Raw genomic sequence first — 14,526 nt, 5'->3', positions numbered from 1 at the left:
CAGATACAGGGACACAATTGTTTTTAAAGGTTATTTTTTTTTGAAAGAACAAAGGTAAAATCAGGGATGTGGAAAATGAAACTGTTTACAGAGCTTTGCCTTTTATTTTAAACTGTAAACCAGCTTTAGGACAAGAAGTGCGTACTCATGGTGGTGGTAGATTAAATATGAACAAAATTTCCTTTCTACCGTTATTTAATGACCCCAAACACTATACAGTTTTTTAATTGAGATGTGCCTAAGAGAGGCTTTAATCCACTAAACCTCTATGAATTTACTTTTTCTTCCAAAGTCTGTTCTGACATTTTCTCCCCTTAAGACTGAAATGTCATTCCTGAATTATAATCTCTCAACAGAAAGACGACCATGTAAAAAAACATGCCAGCTAATTCCAAAAATAAGCACCATTGTTCACGGCACCATGAGGTGAATGAATGGCAAGAGATTCCACCAAGGGAATAACTGTGATGTCTATAATGTTAAGGAATAATTTGGCACCAAAAATACCCAAGGCCATACTGGTTGGTGATTCAAACATGAAGCATATCAAAACGCTACTGATAAGCTAAATTAACAGATAGCTTATCTGAAGCATATACTAGCCATATGGTGCCACAACTTCTGTTGCCTGTTGCTGGCATAACAATAGGCTACTGCAGTCTTAGACTGGAAGCACTATTTGACAAACTGTCAACAGCATTTTTATTTTTTTTGCAGAGCTCTAGGGCAATGGCGCACTCGTCTATTTGCATTTTTTTTAAACAGGTGAACAAAGAGTAAACCAGATGTCAACTTTAGAAATCGAGCTGTCTGGATCAGGAGATTTAACAGAGACAGGCATACTGCTACAGCTCAAATCTAGACAATGAGCTTTTCTAAAAACACTCTGGCCTAGGGGAGTGGCTATTTAAAACACTTGGCTTCTTTTATTTCAGCACTATGGAAGTGAATTCTGCTCTTAAGTGCCAGCTCAAATGAAGTCATTTTGTTTCACTGGAGCTTTCTTTTGCATTTTAGAAAAGTAGCATGTACTGTAGTAAAGGAAAGGACAAGTATGGAAAAAAAAATTCTGATTCTCTTTCAGCTAGAAGCTGGGTAAAATGGAGTGGGGTGGGGTGGAAACTAACAATTTGATCACGTACAAAAACAAAATTTTTGAAAGGATAATTCAAGTGCAAGTTAAATGAAATTTCTTTTCCCCTCATATAGGAAAAAAAAAAACAAACCCCAAAACCAAGACCCAAACAAAATCCAAACAAAAACCAAACAGACCAAAACCCACACTTTTGAAAGCTTCAGAAAGACCTGGTATTTACATCCCCCTCAAGCTGCACAAAGACAAGGTGTGAATACTGACCAATAAGGAAGATTTACAATGGAACTTTAATATGTTACAGAAACACAATGGGTTAATACAAAAAAGTTGTCTTCTTGCTTTATTTAAGAAAATTAAATCTTTGTTACTTATACACTATTTGAGAAAAAATCTTTTAATAACAACACAGTAATCCACTCAATTAACCATTTCAAAAACTGACAAAATAAAACTACTGTCAATCAATATATAGTAGATCCGACTATGGTATTCAATTATGGAAATGCACTTTTAGTTGTGTTCTGTGGGAGTGTGAAAGACATAATGAGAAAAATAGATAACTTTCTGTTCTAATAATCTATTCTGCTTTGATAGACAGTTATGGGAACATATTTATTTTCTGACTTATACCCAGCTAAGTATGCAGCATTTTTAGATTATCTTTTCAAATTGTTCTTGAACATTCTCAGTTTAACAAAAAAAAAATCCTTTCATGTTAAGTTGAGATTGCACTTGAACTCTTTCCAAAAGCCAGAGCTGTACTGAATTATGATAATTAGAAAGCTGTGTGCATAAAAGGCAGCACAGTTGATGCATTTAAAAAAGTTCATGCCAGAGAATATAAGTTCAATATGTTCTCACATAATTAACATTTCCCATCATTAGCAGCAGTTTTCAGTTCATGTATCTGTAAAAACAACAGCACTCGTCATTGTTTTAGATTCCGTCAATAGCGTTTTAATAGTTTTACACATAACCCTAAACTTTCCTTCCCTTCCCCCTCCCAGCGCACTGAGATTTCACATTTTACCTTCTGACCTGCTAGCAAATAAACTTGCATTTTTTGCTCATATGCTTCTGCTGCCGCACGGACTATCTCCGATTCGAAAGTTTAGCGAAGAGTGAATAAGAGCTGGAAATCTAAGAAGGCCATTTGGAAAGGTACAGCAGGATGCAAAGGGAATAATCACGTTGCTCCAGTAAACAATGACTAGAAGACAAAAGAACAAGAAGTTGTAGGTGATACCTTGGACTGGAGGGGAGCCAAACTGAAAAGGGCGGCTTCTGACGAAGCCAGACACAAGCTGGAGGGACTAGGAAATGGGTCTGCAGCCCTGCACCAACTGGGCAAGTGTCTATAAACCCTTTACACACTCTGCGGATTTTCATCGTGTTCTTGACGTATGTACAAAATGCATCTAACAACTAAGGGCATGTAGCACATGACGGGTTACTCTGAGACATTCATAGGCTTCCTGTGTAGAATATCTCAAATCAGTTGTTAGGAGCCAGATTTTGACACAGGCTTATTGCCTTCTTTCTCTTCCCTCCATTTCTTCAATCCCTGTATTTTAAAATTAATACAATTCTGGCGGAACTTTAATAACCTGATATAGTGTAAAAGTTGCTGAATCTGCGTCAACACAGAGAGAAAGTTTGGCTTTACCAATAACAGGAGAAAACTCACAGTGATTGCAGCGGGATCGGGATTTCATACAAAAACTCCTAGCTGAATTTTATGCGACAAATCTAAGGAGCAGATCTGAAGTTGTTGCCTCAAAGGATTGAAGTCTGCAACTTTTCACTCTCTTATGTTTTGGAAATGAGCAATCATTAAAACCAAACACAAAATTATTCCAGGAAATATTATTCCATCCTTGTTCCACTTGCAAAAGTCAAAAGGAGTTTTGTGCAAGAACACAGAACAAGATATGGTCATAAAGTGGGAATTTATGGCAGAGATTTTTTCTTTTAAAAATGTGTCTTCAGTGTGGCTTAGAGTCGGTTGGCTTTACAATAAATAATGCCATTAATCCATTCATATATCACAGGATACAATTTAAATTATACAGTACTCACAAAAACTGCCACAAAACCTCTAACAGCCATTTCTTTCAGGGAGATGATTTACCTCTTGCAGGTTCTAAAATTTTGTTAAGTCTCACTTAAATTATATTTTTTAATAGTAAATGACTGTAGTTTAGAAATAGAAAACATTCCTACTTGAGGCAAGCACTAATGTCAAAGTGCAGCATGGTGACAAAACAGTAATTAAACCTCAGATCCCAGAAATAAGTAAGTACTATTTCTCTAAAGCAAAAGTAGGTCCCTCTGATGAACTGGGGGTTTCAAAATCATGTTTAAAGGGCCAGTTTGCACCCTTATTACAGCCAACGTAATACAGCAACAGGCCATATGAAGTCGATGGAATTACGCTGAATTTCGACCAGATTTTTAAAAAGTCTGCCCTCACCTCATATTTGCACATGCTACGAACAAGAGCACAAATGGAATGAGTGACCAACTTTTAATAGAAATCTGCCTGCAAGTTTTAGACAGATTACGAGCAAAGCAGAACATAAGCCCCATACACAAATTTGAAAAAGCATCTGTGTCAAAGCTTTAATCAAAGATACAAAATAGCACCTATGTCCTTCTTTAGACATCAAATATCATACTAGCCATGTACATAAAGCATATGCTGTAAATATCTTAGTATTTGATCCAGCGCATATTTATTCCTATGAGTCATCCCAGCCACTTTAACCTGAGTGAGGATTGGATCTAGCAAACCTTTTCTTCTTAAATAAATGGAATCACTTCAGAAAGACAGTTTTTAAAACCATCTCTGGAAAGATACAGCATTAATATTAATGTCATGAAGAAATACCAGTTAAAAAGACTGATGTACGCGTGTATATACACAGTCAGAAACCAGGCGTTCAAAAGATAATGTTTGAAAGGTAACCTTCTCCCAAACACACACATTCAGAACCGTACACAAAATCGTTGTGTTTTGGAAACAGACTTAGGCACCTTCCAATAAAGTGAGACTGCTTCTAGTGAAATTGTTCCAGCAGTGCAACCATCCTACTTTATAGATTTAAAACTGACAGCTATCATAATACACAATTACATATTTTTACCTTTCACTTTTTTTAAGTGAAAGACACCAGAATTCCTCTGTAGCTCCAGAAGTTTCTATTACACTTTTGCCTGTACTTTGTCTTGAAAGTTTGCTTACAATTTGATCTACGAGGGTAGCTTAAAAAGAAAGAAGGAAGAAATCTGTTTTTTCCCCCCTTGCACGTGACTTAACTTTTTCAGGCATGGACAAACAAAGCCTAAAAACCACTTTAACGATATCCAAAACCACTACACCATCCAGCAACAACAACAACAAAACACTAGTTACAAATTATACCAGACATGTTACACACATGCTCACACATCTCCACACATCACAATACGCTATCATTTCTCAGCTGGAAGCTCACGGCGGGTCTAGTTCATAATTAAGTTTCTGTTGTTCTTTTTTAGTCGTTTAATTAAAACTCCTTTAAGCAAAGGCTGTCTTTGCTAAGACTCTTGTCAAATAAAAATTTTTCCTGCTTCGCTGCTCAGCTACATCCCACTCAGCACTAAGAAACTGTACAGAATATAAAACCATAATTTGAATCTCAAGAGCTGTTGTTACACTCTCCTGGGTGCAAAGGCTAATAATATTTACTTCACCAAAGCAGCATATGTAAAATTGATGCTCAAAATACACCTAACACGTTTAGCGATAAAGTACTTTCCACAGGTATTTCTGGATCACTAAGAAAAAAATTGAAATAAATCCTTTGCACCCAAGATTTCTGCTTGGTCAGCTGATAAAAACCTGCAGCAGACAAAATGCAGAATTATCCCTACTGGTATAGAAAATGCCACTTGGCCTAACTAAAAATCAGTGCAGTGTGAAAAGACAGGTTTTACCATGAAAGTGAAAAATAAATGCACCTCAAAAGAGTTTATCCTTAATGAAAGTCATTTCAAAAAGTTGATTTTAAAAACTTGCAAGTTCAAAATGTGACCCAAATATAAAATCTTTGATTTTGTGTTTTAAGAACATCCACTGTATTCATTCCTGTATTTCTATTCCCAAATAAAGTATGCATATGTGTGCATATACATAAATATATATAACTATATACACACACACATATATACAAACAAACATGCAAGCTTCCCTCCCGCCCCCAGAAGCGATTTAATATACAGGTCTGTGTCATTTTTGATAGTACCATTCTACCATCAGTACAATCTAAAATCCCTGTAATGGTATTCCCCAACTATTTATAGAGACAGGATACATCATACATTACAGCCACACATTCCCAATCTAGGGTTATAAGAACCACCCTACATAATTTTAAATTAAATCCTAATGTAATTACAATAATCTCTGTTTTCATATTCAATTGCAGGTAGCACTTATTTACATGAATTTCCCTGTAAGAGGCATTCCCACAGAGATTTCCATATTAGATGCCGTGCATAATAACTGAACATTCAGCTAGAGAAAACAGTATTTTATCCACGCCACTCCAAACTTTGCCACTATCTAGGTTAGCTATCTCTGTAAAACCGCTAACTGGCAATATTGCTTTTCTAAACTTTATCAGCACTAAGGGAAAGCAAATATGCTTCTGTTAGACAGGAATACAGCTGCATAGGTACTTTTTTTCCCTGAGGCTCTGCCATTTCAGCTTACATTTCTTACATATACTACTTTATGTCAGAAAATGCCAGTACTATCTGATGTTTCTTGGCCTTTCTTTCCCGGATGGTGCTCAGCAACGAACAGCTAAAAAACACTGGGAGCCATTTACATTCAGAAAGCGTAGGACAGAACTGTTCCCTAACTTCCCAGCACTTCTGGAGGTCACTTTTCATTTCTTCATATCAAAGGCAGGCACTTGTTTCTAATAAGTTAACAAGTCTCCCGAGAAACATGGGTGGCTGGTATTTCATTGTTTCATAAATATTTTTATACTGTAACACCAATCCACTTAAAGCAGATTTCAAGAGGAGAAAAATCACGACTAGGATTACGTTGAAGCGAGGTAGGAGCGCAAACTTTTTCGCTTGGTAAAAACGGATATATTTTTCTCCCCTCACGCTTGATTTCTCCTCGTTGTTTTTGTTTAGTTGTTTGGAGGGGGCCGCTTTGTTTTAATTTGGTTACAAAAGCCGTACTGTACAACTTTTTCCCTCCCCCTTAGAAGTGTACTTCCTTTGAAAACGCTCCCTCTGTGAACAAAGGCTGCCACCGGCCCTCCGCATCAGCACTGTGGACATCTGTAGAATAGATCTCTTTAAAACGTTATGGATAAATAAAAAAAAAATTAAAAAAAAAAACAAAAAACAAACCACCCTATGGTTCCTACCGAAAGGAAGTTTTCCAGGGACAATCTCCTCGGTGTTGTTGTAACTGCGACTTTGTCTTTTTTGGATACAATGTTTCTGCTGACTCCCGAAAATTTTCCACTTGAATGTGCAATTAACCAGCAGCAGCGGCGGCAGCAGCAGCAGCTCTGGAGAAGGAGAAGAAGCAGCGAAAAAGGACATTCCTTCTTTCATCTTTTAGAGGAAAACAAAAGGGGGAAGGAGAGCAGAACTCGGGGCAGCGTGCGGAGCAGAGCTGCGAGCCAGGCCGGGCCGCTCGGCAGCCCGCGCCGCCGGGGGGTTGCTCCTGAGGGCTGCGAGCGGCTGCCGCCAGCCCGGGGCTGCTCCGAACTTCTCGCTTCCCCGTGGAAAAAAATGTGAAAAATGCCGAGGATCGGTGCGCGAGTGCGTGTGTGTGTGTGTGTGTGTGCGTGTGTGTGTGTGTGCGCCCGTGTGCGCGCCCCTGTGTGCGCGCCCGGCTGCAGAGCGGTGACTCAGGCAACTAAGTGCGAGCGGCGGCGCGGGGGAGCGGAGCGGCGCGGCGCGGGGCGGGCAGGGCAGCAGCCGCCTGTTGCGGCTCCGGCCGCGGCCCCGCAGCGCCAGAAACTCCGCGGGAAACAACTTCTCCTCCCGCCGCGGCCCCTCTCCCGCCTGCCCCGGCACCTGCGGGAGCGCCGGCCCCCCCCCGGGCCGACCCGGGCCGGGACCGACCCCCCGCCCCGCCGCACAAAGCGCCGGCGGCGCGGCGTGCGCGCCCGCGGCCCCCGCTTACCTCCGCGCCGCGGCCCCCCTCCGCGCACCGCCAGCGCGCCCCGCTCCGACGGCAAACTTCGCCCGCCGCCCCCGGGCCGCCCCGGCTATTTATGGCCCCGCGCCTATTTTTAATCCGCCGTTTGGCTATTTATACCGCGGCGGTAGGTTGCCGCGGGCCGGCGGACGGAGCCCTCGGAGGATGAGTTGCTGCCCGGCCGGCGGCGGGGCGGGCCGGGCTCCCGGCCGGGCTGCGCGGCGCCAGCGATGCGAGGAATGCGCGGAATGAGGGGAGGAATGAAATGAACGCGGGAGCGGGGCGGCCGCGGGGCGGAGCGCGGCCCGCCGCCCCCTGCGGCCGCGGGCGGGCGGGGCGGGGCGGCGGGCGGGGCCTCCGCGCGGCGCTGACCTCATAGGGGAGCCCGCGGGAGGGGGCCCGGCGGGAGGGGAGCGGGGAGGGCGGGCCGCGGTACCGCGCCGCCCGCCCGGCGGCCGTGCAACGGGGTCCCGCAACGGGCTCGCGGGCGGCGGGGGTCTGCAACAGGGCGCGCGATGCTCCGCAACGGAGCATGCGGTTGCAAGAGGGGTCTGCAGTGGAGGTCTGCCGTGGGCCGCAGGAGCTGGCTGGGCCCTGGTGTGTGGGGAGGCTCGCCTGGGAAGCCCAGCTTCCTCACACGCGCGCCCAACCCCTGGGTGCACCACAGAGCCCTCTGCAAACAAAACCCCGCCAGTCCCCAGGAAATGCAGGCCGCTGCCCGCAAGGCCACGCGCAGCACCCCCAACAGAGCCCCGGCACATGGGGCGAGCGGGAAGGCTCTACAGACGTGTCCCACCCCAAGCCAACGTGGGCATAGCGTGGCCCAGGGGGCCGCTGTCTTCACCCTGAATCCAGGTCGTGACCTTTCTCACAAAACTGGCCCCAGCTTCAGATTTCACAATGCGAGTTTTGCACCACTCTAGTTATGAGCCTAAGTGCCATTAGACTATCTCTACCCTTCTTGTATGGGTGCAACCCGTCCCCCAGAAACGCTCCCCAGGCATTATCATAAGGCATGTCTCCTTCAGTTAACAATCCGCTACCTTATGGAAATAACCACAGGGCAGGCACAGCTGTTGTGCTTGTGAAAACTTGTATTTGCATAAGCAAAATGGATAACTGGACACCTCGGTGCCTGTTTGTGAAATAAATTGCCTATTTTGATGTGCAAACATACATCTCTATCCACCTTTGAAAGTTTGCCCAGCAGGGCTACCGCTTTTGGAGGTGTCAGGAAAATCACATTACAGCCTCAGAAGAACCACATGTTGGTGTCATCAGGCAGCATTTGCATGCTCACATCACATGTACCTTCTCCACATGCTGGTGGAATTCACAATAAACGCCCCATATATTGTGTATGACATTAAGAAGAGATGCCGAGCATGTCTCTCTGTGAATATCAGAAATGTGCTCATCCTGGTGCTCTCCCAGTACCAATCTTGTAAGTCAGCCATGCTCATAACAGCCACCGTTTGAGCCTGTGACTGACTCAGGAGCCTCTTGAAAAGGAGTCGCTTAAAGGTTATGTTGCAGTTCACACAGAGGCTGCGACTGTTTTTTACCTCTGTGGACCAGGCAGAGTGCGTACGACAGGCAGTGCAAGCAGAAGATGCAATGTTCCCACTGATCACATGAATTACGCTGACTGAAATCTACCAAAACTCAACGCTACAGAAATGGCATGCAACAAGTAACAATATCAAATGGAGCCAAAGTTTGAGCAGGCGTTGCTCAAAGGATTGGGAGAATGCAAAAATGAACATCATTTTAGGGTGCTTTTCCCCCACGCCATTCTACACTGGCTGAAATTTTTTTTCCCCAAAGTAGGCTACAAGGAACCCCCTCACACGCACAGAGGATTTGTTTTCTCTTTCCCTCCTCCTTTCCACATAGCTCTAGTAATATTATCTAATAAGTGTCCAAGTGCCCGCACAATTTGTAAAATGCAGTCACTTTGCAGAGGTCTATACAAAAGCCATGGTCTCTTGAGTGTACACAAAGTTTACCAACTCTCTTCCAAAGCTGGATCAGAAAAATGGGAAAAAACTTTGTCCCCTAACACCTAGACCTTTTAGTCACTAGACTTAAACTCACTCCGCTATGTTCGCTGCATGCACAGAAATGTGAAACATTTTGAAACGAATGGGATTCTTTTTTCCATAAGGCTTGCAGAGAAAGTACCCAGAATACTGACTCTACCTTTTATGCCTGTGCAGGGCCCAAGAGGTATCACAGCTCTGTACACATGGGGGGAGAACAGCGAATTTTTGAACAAGGGATAAATACAGTTTGAAAACTTCTTACCTACAGCTCACAAATGAAAGTGATGAAAAATTTGCAGGATTTTGCTCTCCTAGTGGGAAGAAAAAAAGGTGGGTTTGTTTCTACACCCACGGTTGTGGATGAACACAAATCAAACTTAAACCAGGTTGTAGCTCTTTGCCCGTATCTGCAGACAGACAGTTCGGTAGCTCTTTTGCCATTCAGAACTCTTTCAAGAAGAATAATTAAATCTACCTGATGCCTGCATATTTTGCTGTTAACTGTGAGCCGCAGGGAAAGCTCACAAAGTTTTGATTGTTTCTCAGGTTCTGAAACTTTGTATGTTAGTGTTCTTCACAGGCAGTGAAGCTCCAGATAAAACCAGTAGCCTATGAAAAGTGAGGCAGGGAAACCCTGTCAAGTACTGATCTTTCTTGCCTCTTGCTCATACATCCTGCAGGTTGTCATGATGTCATGTCATGTTGTGACATATCAAGCCACACCCTACTGGCAGCCACTTAAAAAAATACATACCCGGAATCCTGATGAATTTCTGACAGAAAAAAAAAATTCTGTGTTTTGACAGAAAGTGAGGATGAGGAAAGACAACATCAGTATCATCCAGCCTGTTAGTGGAGCCGCTGCCTTCGTGCGAGGCTAGGCTTCTTTGGAGGCCCTGCGGACGAAGAAGGAAGGTACACTGGAGTCACATTCACAGACCTTGCTCTGATAAACTGCCTGCCCTGTGTTTATTGATGAATGGCTTCTTCAGGCACACAGGTGCATTGAGAATTACAAAAGCTGAAGAAAACCAAGGGACATTGGGACAAGCCCAGACAGAGGCATTTCCTGGGGACAAATGCTTATCTCAACTAGAAAGGAGATATACAAGTGGGGAATATGGGAACATATATTAAAGGAAGAGAAAGAATGAGATTGAGGAAACAGACACCAATAAAAAGACATCAGGGAGAAAGACTGGGGAAAAAGGAGAGACACAGAAAAGAGGAGAGAAGGGAAAGTGAGATAAATATATGTGACTATAGAAGGAAGGCAGGAAGAATCAAAAGAAAGTTAAAAAGGGGGGATAAAAATGGAGAAAGGGAAACCTGCAGAAGAAAAGGAAAGGATGAGGCAGAAAGAACAGCTGAAGGGAAAACAGCTGGGAGGGCAAGGGAGACTAGTTTATGAGAAGAAAAACAAGAAGCAGTAGAAACAAGAGATGGCAGCGAGGTAAGGGAATTAGCTCAACAATTAAAGGAGTAAGGTAAGGAAGGATAAGCAAGTAAAAGAATATACAGAGAATAAAAGTCTGTAGTACTATAAATTCTTGCATTTGTCAGTAAAATATTATTTTGAGTGCAAGTCCCACTGAGGCTGGGGTGAAGACAACTGTGACCATACTTAAAGACAAAATGGAGGCTGGATTGTGGTTTACATATAGGAACCACTTTTGCCTTCATTAGTGAGACCACTGATAGTGGGGGGCATTAGGGAGCCTACTGGAAGAGTTGTAGTTCTCTTCCTCTTTGCCGTGAGCTTTGCCAGGTACAGGGCACATAACTTACCTGTTCCATCCCAGCCACCCAAAGGCAGATAATGCTTTTAAGTCCCCCAGAGATGAAATGGTACCCAAAGATACAGAGTTAACAGAATTCCTAGTTTACTCTAGGCATAAGTAAACTCTCAGATCTGCTGACAGATGGAAACAAGATGGACTTTGCAAATTCTAAATCCAGGGCCCATATTGGACTTGGAATTAGTCTCAAAGCTCAACAATGCTTGGATACAGCATTTTGGTTACAAACACTGAAAGTATTTTAAAACTTTGTATTTGGATTGCATTTCAGGTTAGGAAAACCACTAATCTCAGGAAATGCTTAAAAGCAGTATGTAGATTACGGTTTATCTATAGTGTGCAAAGAATTAAATGCCCAAATCAATGTGTTGTTGAGCATGCCAACAAAAATACTACAGGAAAGCTGTAATGTAATGGAACAGAGCTCTCCATATTATAAATCTAGCTGCTGAGCTTTGTAACGCAGCAGACGGTGTGAAGAATGAAAACAAATAACAGTTTAATAATGAATTACAATAATTGAGTCAAGAGGAAGCCAGGACATGAACCACGGCCTCAGAGCCCAACTGAGTTAAAATAGTACAGGGAGTGGAAATATATAATTTCAGACAATTCTAGTTGCTTATTTCTAAAGGTGAACGGAGAGCTTTTTAAAATTACACGACCAGAGTCCAGGGCTGTGTATTTCTCCCATTGATGAAATCACTAACATCAAAATGGTGTGGCTCTTGTCCTGCTTTAGAGCCAACAATATAAGCACAGCAGCCTATTCCTTCTACTGATAGCAATAATTCTTAGCACCACTGATTGAAACAAATTGCTGTGAAAACCACTTGGGTGGTTGGGCTTTTAAAAATATTTTACACTACAAATTTTGTTGTGTTACCATCATTTTCTACTGGGGGAAAACAGGAGAAAAAACCCTCCTATTCAAATTCCCAAATAATCTCTTTTCTTTGATTCATCAAAATTTCAGGTTGCAAAATTTGCAAATGGCATATTTTGTTCCCCCTCTTTACTTTGGCCCAGATTTCTAAGGTATTTAGACATTTGAAGTTAGGTGTAGGTATTTTTAATTCTCTTCAGTACTTAAGTGCCTAATTTCTTTTGATTTCAATGGGTTTTAGATGGGTACTTATTCTGGGAAACTTCAGTATTTACCTAGACACCTGAATAATAATAATAGTAATATCAATAAAATAACAATAACAACAACAGTAATAATAAAAGACGCCTTAATGTTTATCTTAACCACCTAAGTACCGTTACAGGCTTCCTCTGGATGATGCTCAGAATCTACATCCAAGGAATATTTCAAAGCACTTAAAAGCACCACCTGCTGTGAGATCTGTTGCACAAGGTCGTTCACAAGCATTCACTTATGTCACAAAAATGACTCCACAGGTGACTTTTACAGGGACAGGCAGGGCCCAGACTTTCTTCTTTCCAAAATGCTTTCTTTCTAGGCAGGCCTTTTCCAGGCACTGAGAAGGACACACAAACACCATTCCTGGTGTCAGTTTGTCCCAGCACATCCTTGTGGCAACCCGGCCAGCTCCCCACCACCTGTATCCGCCTTGGAGGCTGCAGCATGTCCTTTCATGGACAGGCCTTGCCTTTGTCCCCTGCGCTGCTGCTGCTTCCAAATCAGCCCGTAGCCACCTTGCCACCACCACAGAAGGCAACAGGTCCCATAGACCTGGCTCCCTCCTACACCTGGCCTGGGCATCTGTCCACACCCTTTGTATGGAAAGAAGCACATCGTGGGACGGTAAAGCTGTTAACCAACCAAATTTCAAAGAGCAGCATCAAACACAGGAGTCGTTATGCCATCTTAACACAAGAAATGGAAGACATTTCACTAGAGAAAGTGCCAGGCAGATTTACCAGAGATAGCTACTCCTTCTGCAGTAAGATAAATTCCACTTTCACAATTGACTTTGCTGAGACTGCAAAAGGTATAAATCAGTGCAGCATGTGGACCTATCTGTTTATAAACAACTTGGGGCATAAACAGGCACTTGGGTGACATGTAGCCACTGGCAAACTGGCAAAAAGCTGAGCTGTGTTTGCTGCTGAGGCTCCTTGGCCCCAGGTCAGGAGTGCAAAGGCCGTTTCCCCTGTCACACCAAGGGCAGTATGCATCGGCTCCCCTGACTCCTGCTTCATCTAATCCCTGAAAAGCCACATGCTAAGGGAGAATTTGCCAGGTATTGGGTAAGGCTACCAAAACCAGTGAACCACAAGTGACAGTGTCTAAAGTGAAAACAAACTGTCCCAGACAAAGAACGGTCCTTACCCATACAGAGTCCAAAGTATGATGGGATGTTCTGATAAATACAAAACCAAACTTCATCTGAAGTGGAAGGGATACCTGACATATGACCAAGGCAGGTAGGACAGACTGCACACTGAAGGCCCAACTAGAATATAGTTACCCTTATTTTACACTGATTTTTTCATTTCTCCATTCATAATGTAGATAGTATCACACATGATAAATGAAATTGGGAGAAAACTCAAGTGAGGAAGTCTGAGCTCTGCAGAGGTGTTAAGGGTGATGTTACTAAGAAAGGAAAAAGTCAGAAAAGATGCGTCCTCTTGTCACGCTCTCTTCTATGTCATCTGCATAATGAGACCTGCAAAAAGTACCCGAGTTCCTCTTGCCTCGTTATTTTCTCAGTGCATATTCTTCTGGTATGATATAGCAACCTGCAAAGCTCAGGGTTTGTTCAGGACAGAACAAGGCAGCTGAGAGAGGACAGCACTATTTCTGAGGTGATTCAAACCTAGCAGGATTCAGTCTTTCTACTTTTGAAGGGGGGAAGCGAGAGAGAAAAGGTGAAGGAAAGGGACTCTGAAGAATGTATTGCTATTTTCTGTTAAACTTGACTATTTGGATGTTCAAATGAGTATAAAAGGAAATCTAAAGAGAGGTAAGGCGTTCCTTACTGCAACTAATCCTTGAAGGCCAGGCTTACATGGCTTTTCGGTAGAAATATTACAAAGAGTAATTTGCAGTTGGTTGGGTAACGAAAGAAGAAAAAATACCTAAAGCTGCTGGGAAATCATAATGGTGCATGGGTATGAAGTTAGATGGCCTCAGTTCACAGGGAAGAGAACTACTGAGTCAAGTTTCTGGAATGGCCATTACAGAATTTGTAGTAGTAAATATCACCATGTAAATCCCAACCTTTCCCCATCCTTCCCAGGGGGAACCACAAATACTTTTCCTCTAGCCTGTATTTAGGAAGACAGTTTTGGAAACAGGAAAAAGAAAAGTCATCTGAAGATGTAGGAGCCACTGAGCCTAGCTGGTGCTCTAGTCTACCAGAATAGGATCCCCACCTTTAATATTAGTATTGGGCT

At 43.0% G+C, this 14,526-nt stretch overlaps 1 protein-coding gene across 6 annotated transcripts in view; it reads right to left on the bottom strand.

Moving 5' to 3' along the window:
- Window positions 1–6,671, bottom strand: part of TEAD1 (TEA domain transcription factor 1) — a 159,125-nt gene extending 152,454 nt beyond the window's left edge. For 3 of the 6 annotated variants that reach the window (XM_064452745.1, XM_064452746.1, XM_064452747.1), the window contains exon 1: window positions 6,529–6,671. The gene's annotated coding sequence lies outside the window, so the exon portion shown is untranslated. The remainder of the gene's footprint in view (window positions 1–6,528) is intronic. The other 3 variants (XM_064452742.1, XM_064452743.1, XM_064452744.1) reach the window with 1 other exon arrangement.
- Window positions 6,672–14,526: the final 7,855 nt, after the last annotated feature.

This window comes from Phalacrocorax carbo, chromosome 5, assembly GCF_963921805.1.
Source record: "Phalacrocorax carbo chromosome 5, bPhaCar2.1, whole genome shotgun sequence".
Taxonomy (NCBI): domain Eukaryota; kingdom Metazoa; phylum Chordata; class Aves; order Suliformes; family Phalacrocoracidae; genus Phalacrocorax; species Phalacrocorax carbo.
Note: the sequence above shows the minus strand (reverse complement) of the source record. Positions and strands in the feature narration are given on the sequence as shown.